Consider the following 16034-nt stretch of genomic DNA (forward strand, 5'->3'; position numbering starts at 1 on the left):
AGGCATAACCTGGCAGTAACTGATCTACATGCTGCCACCAGATGAGATCCTCTGCAGTCCTGACAGTATAGGAAACAGGTCTTGTTTGAGCATTAATAGTGGCAGAGAGCCATTTAGCTCCAGGAGCATAGTGCCGAGCCAAAACCAGCTGTCCAGGACTAAAAGTTCAATCTTTTGCTCTGGATGCAGGCCTGATGACTTGACATTGCTGTTGGCATTGCACAATTTGTCGCGGTTCAGAAGTTTTCAGCAAATCAAAGCAAGTGCGCAGCTGATGTCCCATCATTAGAAAAGCCAGAGACATTTTGGTTGTAGCATGAGGAGTGTTTCTGTAGGATAGTAAGAAGATGTCCAGATGCTTTTGTATGAGTGAATGTCCTCTAGACAATTTCAAAGCTTGTTTCATTGTCTGGATAAACCTTTTAGCCTATCCATTCATGGATGGGTGATATGGTGCTGAAGTGATGTGATGGAACCCATTTACTTTCATAAAATTTCCAAACTCCTGAGAGACAAATTGTGGACCATTGTCACTCACAAGTTGTTCTGGAAGACCAAAATGACAAAAGATTCCCCATAGTTTTTGGATAGTACTCTCAGTAGTAGTGGAAGGCATTATAAAGACTTCTGGCCATTTGGAATGAGCATCTACCACCACCAAGAACATGCTACCTTCAAATGGGCGAGCAACATCAACATGAATACGTTGCCACGTTTTTTCAGGCCAATCCCATGGGTGTAGAAGTGCCAATTGAGGTGTATTCCTCACACCCTGGCATGAAATACAAGCTCTTGCCTTCTCTTCAATGGCCCTGTCCAAGCCAGGCCACCAAAAATAGCATTGTACAATTTCTTCCATGCGCACCATTCCACAGTGATCTGAATGCAGCTGCTCTAACATCTGTTGTCTCAGTATTTTTAGACTAATGACATGCATTCCCCACAACAAGCACTTCTAATGGGTTGATAACTTCGTCCTCCTGGACATGTAGGGGGCAAGGTTGGGTGAGACCTGAGAGTTCTGTGGAGATGTTCCATGCATCACTAGATCCGTAACTTGATCAGTACTGGCTCAACACGAGTTGATCTCTTAACTTGTGCAGCAGTGATGGGCGTGTTCTCTACCTGTTCAAAGTAGAAGATTTCCTTCTGGCCACTATCTTGATGTTTGACTGGCAAAGGCAGCCTAGAGAGACAATGTGCATTGCCATGCAGAGTGGATTTCCGATATCTGATCTCATATGTGTGTCCCGAAAGCCACAATGCCCGCCGTTGCATACGACTAGCAACCAATGGTGGAATACCTGTGTGTGGACCAAAAATTGCTGTCAGAGGTCAATGGTCAGTGAGAAGTGTAAACTTCCGTCCAAAAAGGTTCTGGTGAAATTTCCAAAGCCTGAAAACGATCCCCAATGCTTCATGCTCAATTTGCACATAGTTAGTTTCAGCCTTGCTTAAGGTGCATGAAGCAAAAGCAATTGGTTTCTCTTCTCATGAAGGTATAACGTGTGACAAGACCACTCCCACTCCATACGGGGAGGCATCACAGGCCAACTGTAAAGGTAAGGATGGATCAAACTGTGTCAGGACCTCTGAGTTTAGCAATGTACATTTAGCCCTGTTAAATGTAACATCACAGACATCAGTCCACTTCCAGACCTTGTTCTGGCCAAGGAGCTCATGAAGTGGTTTTAATAGTGTGGCTAACTGTGAAATGAACTTTCCATAATAGTTCAATAGTCCTAGAAACAAGCGAAGTTGACTAATATTTTGAGGGAGTGGAGCCTCCACAATAGCCTTAACTTTTGAAGGGAACTTATGAAGGCCAGTAACATCAATGATGTGTCCCAAATATTCAACAGAGGACTGAAACAATGCACTCTTGTCTTTGTGGACTCGTAGGCCATACTCTTCCAGTCTTTGTAGGGTAGCCTATACATTCTTAACGTGATCCTCCTCATTCTTGCCCATGACCAGGATGTCGTCAAGATAGCACTGGACTCCTGGCAAGCCACACAAGATCTGGTCTAGAGACCTCTGGAATAAAGCTGGGGCAGAAGTTATTCCAAAGGGATAAGGAGGTGTTAGTGCCATTGTACAAGGCATTGGTGAGACCCCATTTGGAATACTGTGTGCAGTTCTGGTCTCCCATGTTTAAGAAGGATGAATTCAAACTGGAACAGGTACAAAGAAGGGCCACTAGGATGATCCGAGGAATGGAAAACCTGTCTTATGAAAGGAGACTCAAGGAGCTTGGCTTGTTTACCTTAACCAAAAGAAGGCTGAGGGGGGACATGATTGCACTTTTTAAATATATTAGAGGGATAAATACCAGGGAGGGAGAGGAATTATTTAAGCTTAGTATTTATATTAGAGGGATAAATACTAGGGAGGGAGAGGAATTATTTAAGCTTAATACCAATGTGGACACAAGAACAAATGGATATAAGCTGGCTAGTAGGAAGTTTAGACTTGAGATTAGACGAAGGTTTCTAACCATTAGAGGAGTGAGGTTCTGGAATGGCCTTCCAAGGGAAGTAGTGGGGGCAAAAGATCTATCTGGTTTCAAGATTAAACTAGATGGGTTTATGAAGGGGATGGTTTGATGAGATAACATGATCTTGGTAACTAATTGACCATTCATTATCAGTGGGAAATAGGTCAATGGAGGGATGATAGGAGTTACTATAGAGAACTTTCTGGGTGTCTGGATGGTGAGTCTTGCCCACATGCTCAGGGTTTAGCTTATCGCCATATTTGGGGTCGGGAAGGAATTTTCCTCCAGGGTGGATTGGCAGAGGCCCTGGAGGTTTTTCGCCTTCCTCTGTAGCATGGGGTACAGATCACAGCTAGAGGATTCTCTGCATCTTGGGGTCTTCAAAGTATTTGAAGGCTTCAATATCTGAGATATAGGTGAGAGGATTATTCTGGGAGGGGTGGGTGAGATTCTGTGGCCTGCACTGTACAGGGGGTCAGACTAGATGATCATAATGGTCCCTTCTGACCTTAAAGTCTATGAGTAAGCGACAGTAATGATAAAGCGCTTTATGCGTCACAATAATCAACAGCTCTTGGGATTTCTCATTAACTTGCATCTGTAAATATGCTTGACTCAGATCAATCTTGCTGAACTTTTGTCCCCCAGCCAGGCCCGCAAAGATGTCATTGATGCGGGGAGGGGGTATTGCTCTGCACACAAAACAGGGTTAACAGTGACCTTAAAATCCCCACAAATCCTAATAGAACCGTCTTTCTTCAATAATGGAACTATTGGAGTTGCCCATGGACTATGGGTAACTGGTATTAGGACTCCGTTTTTGACTAGGCACTCCACGTCTGCTTCAACTTTTGGCCTGATGGCATATGGCACAGTTCTGGCCTTCAGATATTTTGGTTGGCTGCTAGGTTTAATGTTCAGTTTCAGAGCGATGCCCCTCATACTTCCCAGATCCTCTCCAAAAACAGCAGCATATTTCTTTTATACATTGATCAGACCTGTTTCTTATTTAGTCATCTGGTGCACTTCTGCCCAGTTCAGCGGGATCTTCCTAAGCCATGATCTACCCATTAAGGCTGGGTAATAGCCTTTCACCACACACACACAAAAAGAAAAAGAAAAAGAAAAAAACAGTGGCAATTCAGCAATCTGTCCATTGAGTTCCACCTTAACATCAGTGGTGCCCAATAGGGCTTCTCCCATGTACGTCTCCCATGTACTGCTTCTCCCATGTACGTCTTCAAATTGATCTTTGTTGCTCTAAGTGGAAGATGCTTCAGCTTTTCCTTATACACCGTGTCTGAGACCAATGAAACTGCTGCATCAGTGTCCACTTCCACGTGTACAGGTGTGCCGTCCAACAGCGGAATTGCGCAGTATTCATGGGAGCCCCCTTCCAAAGACAAAACATAGCCTGGCATTTCTTCAGACAGGGTGTCACCTTGATCATCAGGCATCTGTTTGATGGCATGCAGATTTTCCTTTTTGTCCCACCAGACCATAGGCCTTTTTTCTTTTGTTTGCAGGCATGCTCAATGGGTCCTTTTTCCCCACACTGTCGACACACTAGGTTCTTACACCAGCATTCTGATGCATGGTGACCTGGCTTACCACAGCAGTAACATTCCTGGCTCCCCAATGTTTTGTGGATAGGTTCTTGGGACACTTTATGCACCCTAGGAGGTGCACTGAGGTATTGCACCTCCCGTGTGGCCAGTTCCATGGAGACCGCAATATCAATGGCCTTCTGTAGGGTGAGCTGAGCTTCTGTTAATAAACGTATCCATATAACTTCACTGTGCAGGCCACACACTAACCTGTCATGTATGGCGTCATTTAACATCTCCTTAAATTCACAGCATTCTGCAACCTTTTCCAAATTTGCTACAAATTGTATAATTATTTCACTTTCTTTTTGTTCTCTGTTATAGAACCTATACCTTTCTGCAATACCAGTGGTTTTGGAGCATAACGTGACCCCAGGATTTCAACAATGTCACTATAAGACAGGGGTGTCCAAACTTTTTTCAAAGAGGGCCAGATTTGATGAAGTGAACATGCGTGAGGGCCGACCATTTTGCCTGACATTCTTTGAACCATTAAAATTAAATGCAAATTAACTGTTTTATGCAAAGTTTATTGCAAACGGCATACTTTTCATTTCGTCACATGGATGACAAAACTAAACAGGTGTTAAATCACTCTGCCTTTCATATCTGAAGGCCAGATGAAAAAAAAAATCCAGGAAGCTGAAATATATGTCAGGAACATTGTAAAGTACATTACATATTATTGGTAATAAAGGTTGTCTGTCAACTTTTAAGTTCAAAAAAATATGAACAGGAACATAACACCAAGTATACATGTTGTGTCCAAATATATTTATAACTGATTTAGACCAACTGACATTAACTGAGATTTTACAATGTATTCATCTCAATACATATGGATTCGTTGGGGGCCATAAAAGATAGATATTGCCAAATTACTTGGGGGGCCGTATTAAACCAGAACACGGGCCGCAATTGGCCCGCGGGCCGGACTTTGGACATGCCTGCTATAAGATTTGGTCTCTGGCTTAACAAGGAGCAGCAAACTGTGTAGTACAGAGTAGGTCTTACCCCTAAAACATTTAAAAATGTTGGCACCTTCTTCTCTTCTTTAATGTCATTTGCAATAACAACAAGTTAAAAATGCTCAGTATATGTGTGCCATTGCTCTATAGTCTCCTCAAAAGGTCTCAGTGGCCTTGTAAGTGTACACATAGCTGCTGCAACTCCCTTTTTTCCCCTTTTTCCTCAGCCTCTAGGCTTCACTGATCTTAGTTTCAGTTTCCACTGTCTGTTGGTGTAACAGTCAGTTTTTACCCCCACCTACCAGAACAGCAAAAAAGTTTGTTTTCTTACATTGACTTCTACTTCTTTTGTTGCTGGAGGCAGCACAGGTATCCCACCTTCGTTGCCACTATGTTATGTCATGTGGAGTTCCACAGTATAGGAAGAAATCAGTGGAAACACAGAGAGCTTGAGTAGTTGCAAGTGTCCATTTTATTGCATAACACAGAACTAATTAGAACCAGCCCAAACCATCTGGGCTGATCCCAGTGACCTAATTCAGTTACTACAACAACAAGATCTATATCTATAACCCAATACACAACAGTTTCCTCATTTCTCTTGAGCAGCTCTTGAGCATTCTCTTGGGAATTGATCAAAGACCTCTAAAGGGTCTTGGATACTACCTTTTTCCACATTTCCTTCTGCATAGCTTTGGCTTCTAGTTCTGGTCCTGTCTCCCTTTTTAAAATAGTTGGTAAGTCTATCTTATCTAAGACTTCCAGTTTCCTTTGTCAGCCTCAAAACCCCTATCAGGTGATCTGTCACAAATCTGAAAAACTGACCATGGAGAGTAACCCAGTCTTTGTCAGAGATGCTTCTGTTTCAAGGAACTTTATTAAGGTCGAACTACCCTCTATTGTTAGCCCTCTTCTAGGTGGAAGAATTTCTCCTGACACCATCTGGGTGTTCTTGGCATGAGCTGTTCAGTCAGGTACAGATCATTCTTATAATCAAATATTGCCTGGAAAGCAAAATGGAGTTTGGTAGTGTGGTAGAAATGCACGCAGAGTTCATAGTATCAAACAGAACTCATAGGTTGTATGCAGACCCATTTCCCAGCCCCCAAATGTGCTTTTAACACCTTCAGAATAGTCACTGATTTGTTTGTGAAGTTCCAATGTGGGTAGGAGACAAAGGGGAGAAATGCTATGAAGGGGGCATGTGCATAACGGGTCTTGAAAATGTGAACTAAGGTTCACAATGTACCTTAATATAAGGCCTGATTATTCTTCTGTTGTTCTGGGCATATAACATTGGCCAGGAAGACAGGAGACATGGATTTCATTCTTGTCACTGCCTTTGGTTAGTTGTGTGGCCTTGGCCAAATCACTCTGTGTCTCAGATCCACCACCTGTAATGGGTATGCACTGTTGTAGATTCAATGAGGAAAAACACTATGGAAGTGCTATTTTTTATATGGTGAAGTCAATGGGAGCTTTGCCAGTAACTATATGGGAGCAAAATCAGGTGCATATTTAGCAAATTAAAACAGCAAGAAATATACACACAGGAGAAAAGTACATTCCCTGGGGCTCAGAAGTCTCAGTGTTATAACTAGAGAACATATACTTATTTGGGACTGTGTGGAAAATATCCCTGGACTTCTCCCTGTGTCTGAGTCATTGAAAATAATGAGTTCTAAAGATCTGTTTACATATGTATGTATTGAAGAGAGTGAAATGTATGCTGGGTAAATAATATGCCATTTTCTTTCTTTTTTCCTTTGCAAGGCACTATTAAAAAGCCTCTGTTTAAATGTCACAAAGGGCCTGGCTTAAACTGCCAAAAGTCAGGAAATTCTGAGTTAAGGCTGGTATTTCATCCTTAACACATCCCACTGTGCTTTTAATTTTTCTTTCTTAATGGCATGAGTGAAGGATGGAGCTTTAGCTTTAACTTGAAATTTTCTGGCTATTGTCAGCTTAAACCAGACCCCTGACGTATTCAGATGTTGGATTCCTTCCCCCCCCCCCCCCCCCCCCGTATTCGATGTTATTTTTAACTGAACTATCTTGTTAATCTTGGGAGACATCACTGGAGCTAAAAACCATTCAAGTAATAATAGCTCGACAACTCACTCCCCGTGGACAGCTCTGCAGAGTCCGTCTGGAAAAGCTCCTATTGAAAGTGAAGTCACTCACTAGCCTCTTTTCTTTGACTTTGTGTGGAATTTTTTTAGGGACTGGTTTAGCTGAGGGAGACACAAACAACTGAAATATCAGAGTCAAAACAGGGGACTGCTGCCACATTACTTAAAACAAAGTTTGAATAAAGTGGGTTTTCTCTCTGCACTAAAAGGGCAAACAAACATGAGGCCTCTTTCCAAACAGCGGCCTTTAATCTGTGAGGAGTTATATTTTTAAATATAATTAAAAGTAATGCCCCTTTGTTTATTATACTTTGCCTGCCAAGCTCAAGTCCTGCAGAACCTGCCAAACGTCGACTTTAAATTTAGTATGCTGAGCTGGTTTCCAAATGTAGTCATACTCTCAGAGGGGAGTGCAGGCTGTGATTGTCCTGGGTTTGAGATATTAGTCACTTGCTGCTACAGTTTTCCAAAGAAGAACAGTTCTGAGGAATATATGATCAAACTGGAGTATTATGTCACCTTCGGGACAGAACTGAGCTTTCATTCTGACTGTAGAATGCTTTAAAGGTGGGGAAACACTAAAGTTACTCAAAGCTACAAAGATATCACAAAACCTACTGCTAATTCAAGGAACTGAATGAAAGAGAAAAGTTCAAACTTGCCTGTGATATATACTCGTCTGTTTTAATAACATATAGAATTACAAAGCACAGGTGAGAGTTATTCAATGTATCTCTCATTATCTTTCTCCTTGTGATTTACTGGTATCCATGTTTATTTCTAATTAATGAATGTTCCTGATGCTGTTGGTTATTTTATTAGTCACAGTGCAGTTTTTTTGTTTCATTTGATTTATCTTTTCTTAGCATAGAATTATGATTTCAGCTCTGCTTCTGGAGATCAGGAAGAAGCATAACTCAGAACAAAAGCAAGCAAAGAAAGAACTAGGGGCAAGAGTCATAAATGAAATTAGAAACCTTAACTTCAGGAGTTGGAACAAAGGCCCTGTCCGCAGTATGGTTAAAATCATGCTTAAAACAACTGTGTTCCAAATTAAATGGGATAAAAAACCACAACCTGGAATCCAACCCCCCTTTGAATGTCTTTTTCTTTGGGGAGAGGGAAGGGTAAGGGTGGAGTATGTACCAGGGAGCATGGTTGTATTTAAAGCCCCATATTCAAACCTGCCACTCTAGATACATTTCTACATCAGGCCAGCCAGTTTTGGGGCTCTGGTTTGGATTTGAGGACAAGCTTGAAAGATTCCTGCCCATGAAATTTTAATACTGTTAATCATGAACCTGACTCCTAGCCCTGCTGTTCCGTCTGTTCTGCACACTAATCAGTCTGAGTATTGTCTTTGTGCCATCAGTTGTCACTAGTACAACTCAAGCATAATTTCCCTGACTGCAGTGGGCAGGTTTTTTTTTTTGGGGGGGGGGGGGGGGGGGAGACTCCATGATCTACGGCTCAATCTGACGGGTCCAGATCTCAGCAGGAGGCAATGTGTTCCTGCCCAAGATGCCCAAAGAAAATATACTATTCATCTTTATGTTTAAGCACCATGGTTGCTAATAGATTTTTTACAATACAGTGAACAAGACTTAGACTCATGCTTTTCTAAATGTCCGAGCTTATTTTCCAGTGACTGCAGTGGCATGGCTAAATGTCTGTTTTAGGAACAATTCCTTGAATGAGTGCTTTGGGAATGGAGGTGAGTGGCTTTGGCACATTTTGCTAGCTACAATGACACTTTGCTGGTAATAAGTACACAAAAGATAAAACAGTGTAGAAGTGTTGTAAGTATATATTAAAAACCTCCCTACAGCTTCCACCCCCAAAATCCTAATTAAGGGCAAGCCCATGGAAAGGCATGGGTCACACAGCCTTAGCAGTATGTAGACCACTTCTACCCAAAATTTCCTTTTACTTTAAAGAGGGGTAAGCATACTATGGAGATACATCAGACAAACAATGGAAACCATAGTTTGCCATGTTTCTTACCTGAATTGCTAATTAGCAAGGGACAGATTATTCCTGGCCCTTGTGCGCAAGAGCCAAGCACATTTGCAAACTCTATGAGGTGAGGGGGAGAAGAATAGAGCAGGGACTACTTTATCTTCACATCCTCAGAGGGGCAGTCCATTCAAAAAAGGGGGTAGGGAGAAGGCATGCCCACCCTGAAATCTGTGAGATCTGTTCAGAAAAAAAGCAGACTACATTATCCGAAGCAAGGTATAGCATGCACACTACTCCAGCATTCCTTATGGGTATGTCTACACTACAAAGTTAATTCGAACTAACGGACGTTAGTTCGAATTAACTTTGATAGGCGCTACACTAGCGCTCTGCTAGTTCGAACTTAATTCGAACTAGCGGAGCGCTTAGTTCGAACTAGGTAAACCTCATTGTACGAGGACTAAGCCTAGTTCGAACTTACTAGTTCGAATTAAGTGGTGTGTAGCCCCTTAATTCAAACTAGTGGGAGGCTAGCCCTCCCCAGCTTTCCCTGATGGCCACTCTGGCCAACACCAGGGAAACTCTATTGCCCCCTTCCCGGCCCCGGACCCCTTAAAGGGGCACGGGCTGGCTATGGTGCCCGTGCCAGGTGCAAGCCTGCCAGCACCCAGCTAGCAGACCCTGCACCTGGCACAGCTCGAGCCAGCCACCTGATGCCCCCCAGCCCTCCCCCTCTTCCCAGGACCAGGCTGGCGGCTCCCGGGAGCTTGCCCGGGACCGCAAGAGGCGGGCACCCGCCTGGTCTAGTGCGGACATCGTGGACCTCGTCCACGACCTCCGCACTAGGCACAGGAAAGTGGCCGTCTAGGGCAGGAGAGCTGCCAGCCTGGCCACCCAGGAGCAGGTGTGCATGAAAATCAAGGTGGTCCACTGAGACCCCCGACCCTGAGCTTACAATGGCCATACTGGGTCATACCAAAGGTCCATCTAGTCCAGTAGCCTGTCTGCCACAGCGGCCAACCCTAGGGACCCTGGAGGGGATGGACCGACGACAGTGACCAAGCCATTTGTCTCGTGCCATCCCTCTCCAGCCTTCCACAAATTTTGGGCAGGGACACCACTCCTACCCCCTGGCTAATACCACTCCATGGACCCAACCTCCATCACTTTATCTCACTTCTCTTTAAACTCTGTTCTAGTTCTAGCCTTTACAGCCTCCTGCAGCAAGGAGTTCCACAGGTTGACTCTTTGCTTTGTGAAGAACAACTTTCTGTTACTAGTTTGAAGCCTGCTACCCATTCCTTTCCTTTGGTGTCCACTAGTCCTTCTATTATGGGAACTAATGAAGAACTTTTCTGTATGCACCCTCTTCACCCCACTCATGCTTTTATAGACCTCTATCCTATCCCCCCTCAGTCTCCTCTTTTCTAAACTGAAAAGACCCAGTCTCTTTAGACTCTCTTCATATGGGACCTCTTCCAAACCTCTGATCATTTTAGTTGCCCTCCCCTCTCCCACCCTTTCTCGTCCCCTCTCCCACCTCCTTTTCCCAGTCTCCCCGAGTTTTGTTCAATAAAGAGAGATTCTATTTTTGACCACACGTTTTCTTTATTTTGTACATCAGGAAGGGGGGCTAGGGAAGGGTAAGTGGAAGGAGGTGAGGGAGGAATGGGGTACAAGCCCCTGATGGGGAGGACTGGGCTGGCTCTGCGGGCTTCTGGGGGTGGAAGCTCTCCTGCAGCCTCCCAATGACCCCCTCTCCTCAGATGGCAGCCTGTGGCAAGTGCAGCCGGTCTGATGGCCGAGTGCTGTGATGTGCCCAGTGTGGGCACTCAGGGCACTCCAAGCCAGGACTGCTTTGCAAGCGGGGCACCAAATATGTGAACTGTCTGTCCGGAGTGGGGGTCGGGTCCCTTTAAGCACAGCCCTCAGCTAGCCTGAGACAGCAGCTCCACGCTCTAAGTCCTCATCTGATGCCCTGCTGGCACTGCTTCCGGCCATCCTTAACCCCGGTTCAGGGTCCACTCTGTGTGGACATGCTAGTTCGAATTATCAAAACGCTAATTCGAACTAGTTTTTAGTTCTAGATGCGCTAATTCAAATTAGCTAAGTTCGAATTAACTAATTCAAATTAGCGCTGTAGTGTAGACATACCCTATGTCTTCAAGAAAGATTGTGCCTCACAATCGGATGATATAATTACATTACCCCCATCGAAGACCAAGGCCTTCAGGGCAAATTCTAGCCTTACGGCTTTAACCTTCCATTTCCTGTTTGATCCTGCCCTGCCCAATTTGTTGCAACAGTCCTTTGCAACTAGAGGCTGATTCAAAAAATACAGTATGTACACCTGTACTGCAGGAGGAGAAGCTCAGCCCTGAGGAAGAGAGCACTTATTAAAGTGAAAACGGGTGTTCACTTTCAGCACAGGAGCACATCAAAATACTGGCTCATCACATATTTGGTATAAAAACCCTTTTCTCCAAATTTACTGTGACAGTCCTTTCAGCGGAAAGCAGAGACAAAATAAAATATATATAGTCACACACAAATTATAATCTACCCTAAACAATACTGTAGAAAATAAACTTTACCTGTGCTTTTCGGAAAGGGAAGGGAGGAAGAAAGTAATAGGTCCAGTGAAACTGCCTCTTTGCTTCTCTCACCTTCTTACGTTTTCCACCAGTACAGTGCGATTGTGGCTAGCAAAATATGCCTTGGTACTCATGGAACATTGTGTGACAGTTTGCAGTGTTATAAAAATCTCAACTAAGTCAAATTTTACCTTTGGGTGCACACAAGCCTCCCCAATGTACTTCCTTAGGAAGTCTGTAAATGCATCAGAGGGGCATTGGTTAGCCATTTGAGATCTCATGCTGAGAAGGTAAGGGGAACATTTCTAACAATGTTGACAACACTGGACTGTTCTGTGTTGTAACTTAATTAAGGCATCTTCATTTTGGGCCTCTAGTTACTGAATAGGGTTGCAGCAAAATACTAATTGAGGAAATGTGTGTACCCTGATTTAGTGATGTGTTGCCACTAGATAGTTATGGGGTTTGGGTTAGTTTTCACTGGCCCTTTCAGATGCTTATCTGGTATATATCCATATATTTGCACCCATTCCCACTCATATCTTTTTCCTCCTCCTCTCATCATCTTCCTTTTCCCAACAGACACCGTTTACTCTTCCAGTGGTTTTTTTGGGGAGGTTCAGCTACTGTCTACCCTGCCTTAGTGCATCACCGTTTTTTTAGGAGAGGCTCAGAGGCCTGTAATCTTAGGGTATGTCTACACTTGCACCCTCTTTCGAGAGAGGGATGCAAATGCAGCTGAGCAAAATTGCAAATGAAGCACGGATTTGAATTTCCCATGCTTCATTTGCATATTCATGTTATGGTGCTGTTTCAAAAAAAGAAACGCTATCTAGACGTTATTTTGAAAGAAAACCCTTCTTCCAAAATAACTGGTAAATCTTGTTGTAGGAGGAATAAGGGTTATTTCAGAAGAAGGGCTTTCTTTTGAAATAACTGCGTCTAGACAGCGTTTCTTTTTTCGAAATAGTGCTATTTCGAAATAGCGCCATAACGCGAATATGCAAACGAAGCACAGGAAATTCAAATCCATGCTTTATTTGCAATTTTTCTCAGCTGCAGTTGCATCCTTCTCTTGAAAGATGGTGCAAGTGTAGACATACCCTTAGTTAGCAGGCTTTTTCTCTGAAGATGATCATATGCTGATAGCTTTCTTTGATAGGATAACAAGTCTTGTGGATAAGGAGGAAGTGGTACATGTGGTATACCTAGTCTTTAGTAAAGCATTTGATACAGTCTCACATAACCTTCTTATCAATAAACTAGGGAAATATATCCTGATAGGGCTACTATAAAGTGGGGGCATAATTGGCTGGATAACATTCTCAGATATTAGTTATTAATGGTTTACAGTCATTCTGGAAAGGCATAAGTGGGGTTCTGCAGGGGTCAGTTTTGGGACCAGTTTTGTTCAATATCTTCATCAACAATTTAGATATTGGGATAGGGAGTATGCCTATTAAGTTTGCAGATGATACCAAGCTGGGAGGGGTTCCAAGTGCTTTGGAGAATAGGGACATAATTCAAACTGATATGAACAAACTGGAAGAATGGTCTGAGGGAAATAGGATGAAGTTTAATAAGGAAAAATGCAAAGTACTCTGCTCAGGAAGGAACAACCATGTTCACACATACAGAATGGGAAATGACAGTCAAGGAAGAAGTACTACAGAAAGTGAACCACATGCTAAATTCGAGTCAACAGTGTGACACTGATACAAAAAAAGCAAACATGATTTTGGGATGCATTAACAAGAGTGTTGTGAGCAAGACACGAAAATTTATTCTTCCGCTCTACTCTGTGCTGATTAGGCCTCAGTTAGAATATTGTGTCCAATTCTGGGCATTACATTTCAAGAAAGATGTGGAGAAATTGGAGAGGGTCCAGAGAAGAGCAACACCAATAATTAAAGGTCCAGAAACATGTTGGGAAGATTGAAAGAACTGGGTTTGTTTAGTTTGGAAAAAGAAGATGGGAAGGGAACATGACAGCAGTTTTCAAGTACCTAAAAAGGTGTTACAAGGAGGAAGAAAAAAATGTTCCCTTTGACCTCTAATTATTGGACAAGAATCAACGGGCTTAAATTTTAGCAAGGGAAGTTTAGTTTGTTAAACACTGGAATAAATTGCTTAGGGAGTTTGTGGAATCTCCATCATTGAAGATATTTAAGAGCAAGTTAGATGGAAATCTATCAGGGATGATCTAGATCAGCAGTAGGCAAGACAGCTTCCATGAGCATGATCCGGCCCCCCACGCTGGTTGATCTGGCCTGCAGCCACCTTGCCGTTCCTTCAACCAAGCCAATAGAGACCTGGGAATGGGGGGTGGAGGGGGCGCTCAAAGTCTCTTCTCATTGTCAGGGGTGCACAGCACCTAGAAGGAACAACCAGCTGTTTAAAACATCTGGCAATTCTCTCTAAGTGCTGGGGATGGGAAGCAAAGACATCACGTACTCCCCTGCCCCCAGGCCAATCAGGGTCTGTGGACGGGGGAGCATGAGAAGTCTCATGGCCCCGACCCTTCTGTACAAGGGCCACCCCGGAAATTTGTGAAGTGATCCCCCTATTTAGCTTACAGTCTAAACAGAAAAAAAAATAAAGAACAGGAAAAAAAGTATTGTTAGTCCTATTTTTTATAAACAGGCAACTGGGGCACAAATGGTAGATCTACACAGCAGCTTTTATTTCGGAATAATTAATGTTATTCTGAAATAACAGTGCACATCTACACTACAAGCTTTTATTTTGAATTACTGTTGAGCTTGAGGACTTCTTACTCCAACTCATGGTAACCCTCATTTCATGAGGAGTATGGGGAAGTCAAAGGAGGAGTGTTCTTCCTTTGACTTCCTGCTGAGTAAACAACGTCAAAAGCCGAATTAAGCTATTTCAACTTCAGCTACTCAATTGACGTAGCTGAAGTTGCATAGCTTAATTCAACTTTAGCCATGTTGTGTAGACATTCCCAAAGTGATTACATACAAGGTCCAAGATGGAACAGCTTGCACGTCCTAGTTCAGTGCCTTAGCCCATTCTTCCTTCTATTGTGAAACCCCGCTGAAAATTTTAACACAAGTACATTGTTATGGAGGCTTTTGTTGAGATGTAGGGAGATATCATATATCTCTTTCAAAGACAGCAACCCACTGTTTGTCTGGGTACAAAGAAAATAGTATCAAGAAATGTTTTTTAAATATGAAAATACTTAAGCACTCTCTTACACTTGGGCTATGTCTACACTCGCGTCTTCTCGTGTGCGTAATATGCAAATGAGGCTAAGCGGTGAATATCGCCGAACCTCATTTGCATAACTAATGAGCCACCATTTTTTTCAGAAGAGGCTCTTGCGCAAGAAGGAGTGTCTACACTGCCCCTTCTTGCGCAATGCCGTTCTTCCTCTCAAGTAATAGGTGTAACAGCATTGTGCAAGAGGGTTTTTCTTGTGCAAGAAGGGGCAGTGTAGACAGCTCAGTCTTGCGCAAGAACCTCTTCCACAAAATGGCGGCTCATTAGTTATGCAAATGAGGTGCGGCGATATTCAACACTTAGCCTCATTTGCATATTACTCGCGCAAGAAGACACGAGTGTAGACATAGCCTTGGTGTCTTTTATACTTTTAGATTGGGAGAGTTTTTCTAACAGTCTCCTGGTAAATTGCATAAATACTATTTATATTTTGTTTGTGCACTAAATAAGGATTTGACATTGTGTGTACACACACAAACACAATCTGCTTTTAGACATGTATAATCCGTTTGGGGGACATTGATCTTTGGGAGGGTAAGTGTAAAAAGCAAATGTTATACTTCCTAGTTTAAATCCTTTTATTTTTCCTCTCACTGATTTCTTTCTGAATGTTTCTACTCCTGATTCCTTCTGTAGCTACACTCATGCTGAATAAGCACTTTAGGACCAAATGCGGCATTTGCTATCAGTGATTGATAGCCAACATAGCTTCCAGGCACTGCAGACATTTCATTGACCTCTGCTGACTTCAGGTACTGAATTATAATTCTAAGTCAAGTTCAGTGCCAACATTTATGTAAGCTTATAGATTCTGTAACTGGAACTATTTGAGTTTAAGGTGCTTGACTTTAAGATCTATATTAGATTCACTTTTTCTGCTTGTTTCACTTGACATGTATGCAGTACAGAGTGATGCACAAATTGGATGTACATGTCTTCTCTGCAGATTGAGTTTGCTCACCAGTGACTTTTTCATAACATGCGTATTAGAAGCACTAATTCCATTCTAATTCCAACAGGTTCATTAGCTC

At 42.9% G+C, this 16034-nt stretch overlaps 1 long non-coding RNA gene across 2 annotated transcripts in view; it reads left to right on the plus strand.

The window, feature by feature from the left end:
* Window positions 1–7589: 7589 nt before the first annotated feature.
* The window catches only part of LOC142829819 (uncharacterized), a 195494-nt gene continuing 187049 nt past the window's right edge, over window positions 7590–16034 (plus strand). The window contains exon 1 of one of the 2 annotated variants that reach the window (XR_016349852.1): window positions 7590–7917. This is a non-coding gene — a long non-coding RNA (uncharacterized LOC142829819). The remainder of the gene's footprint in view (window positions 7918–16034) is intronic. The other variant, XR_016349851.1, reaches the window with a different exon arrangement.

This window comes from Pelodiscus sinensis, chromosome 6 (genome assembly GCF_052426305.1).
Source record: "Pelodiscus sinensis isolate ZL-2025 chromosome 6, ASM5242630v1, whole genome shotgun sequence".
Lineage (NCBI taxonomy): Eukaryota > Metazoa > Chordata > Testudines > Trionychidae > Pelodiscus > Pelodiscus sinensis.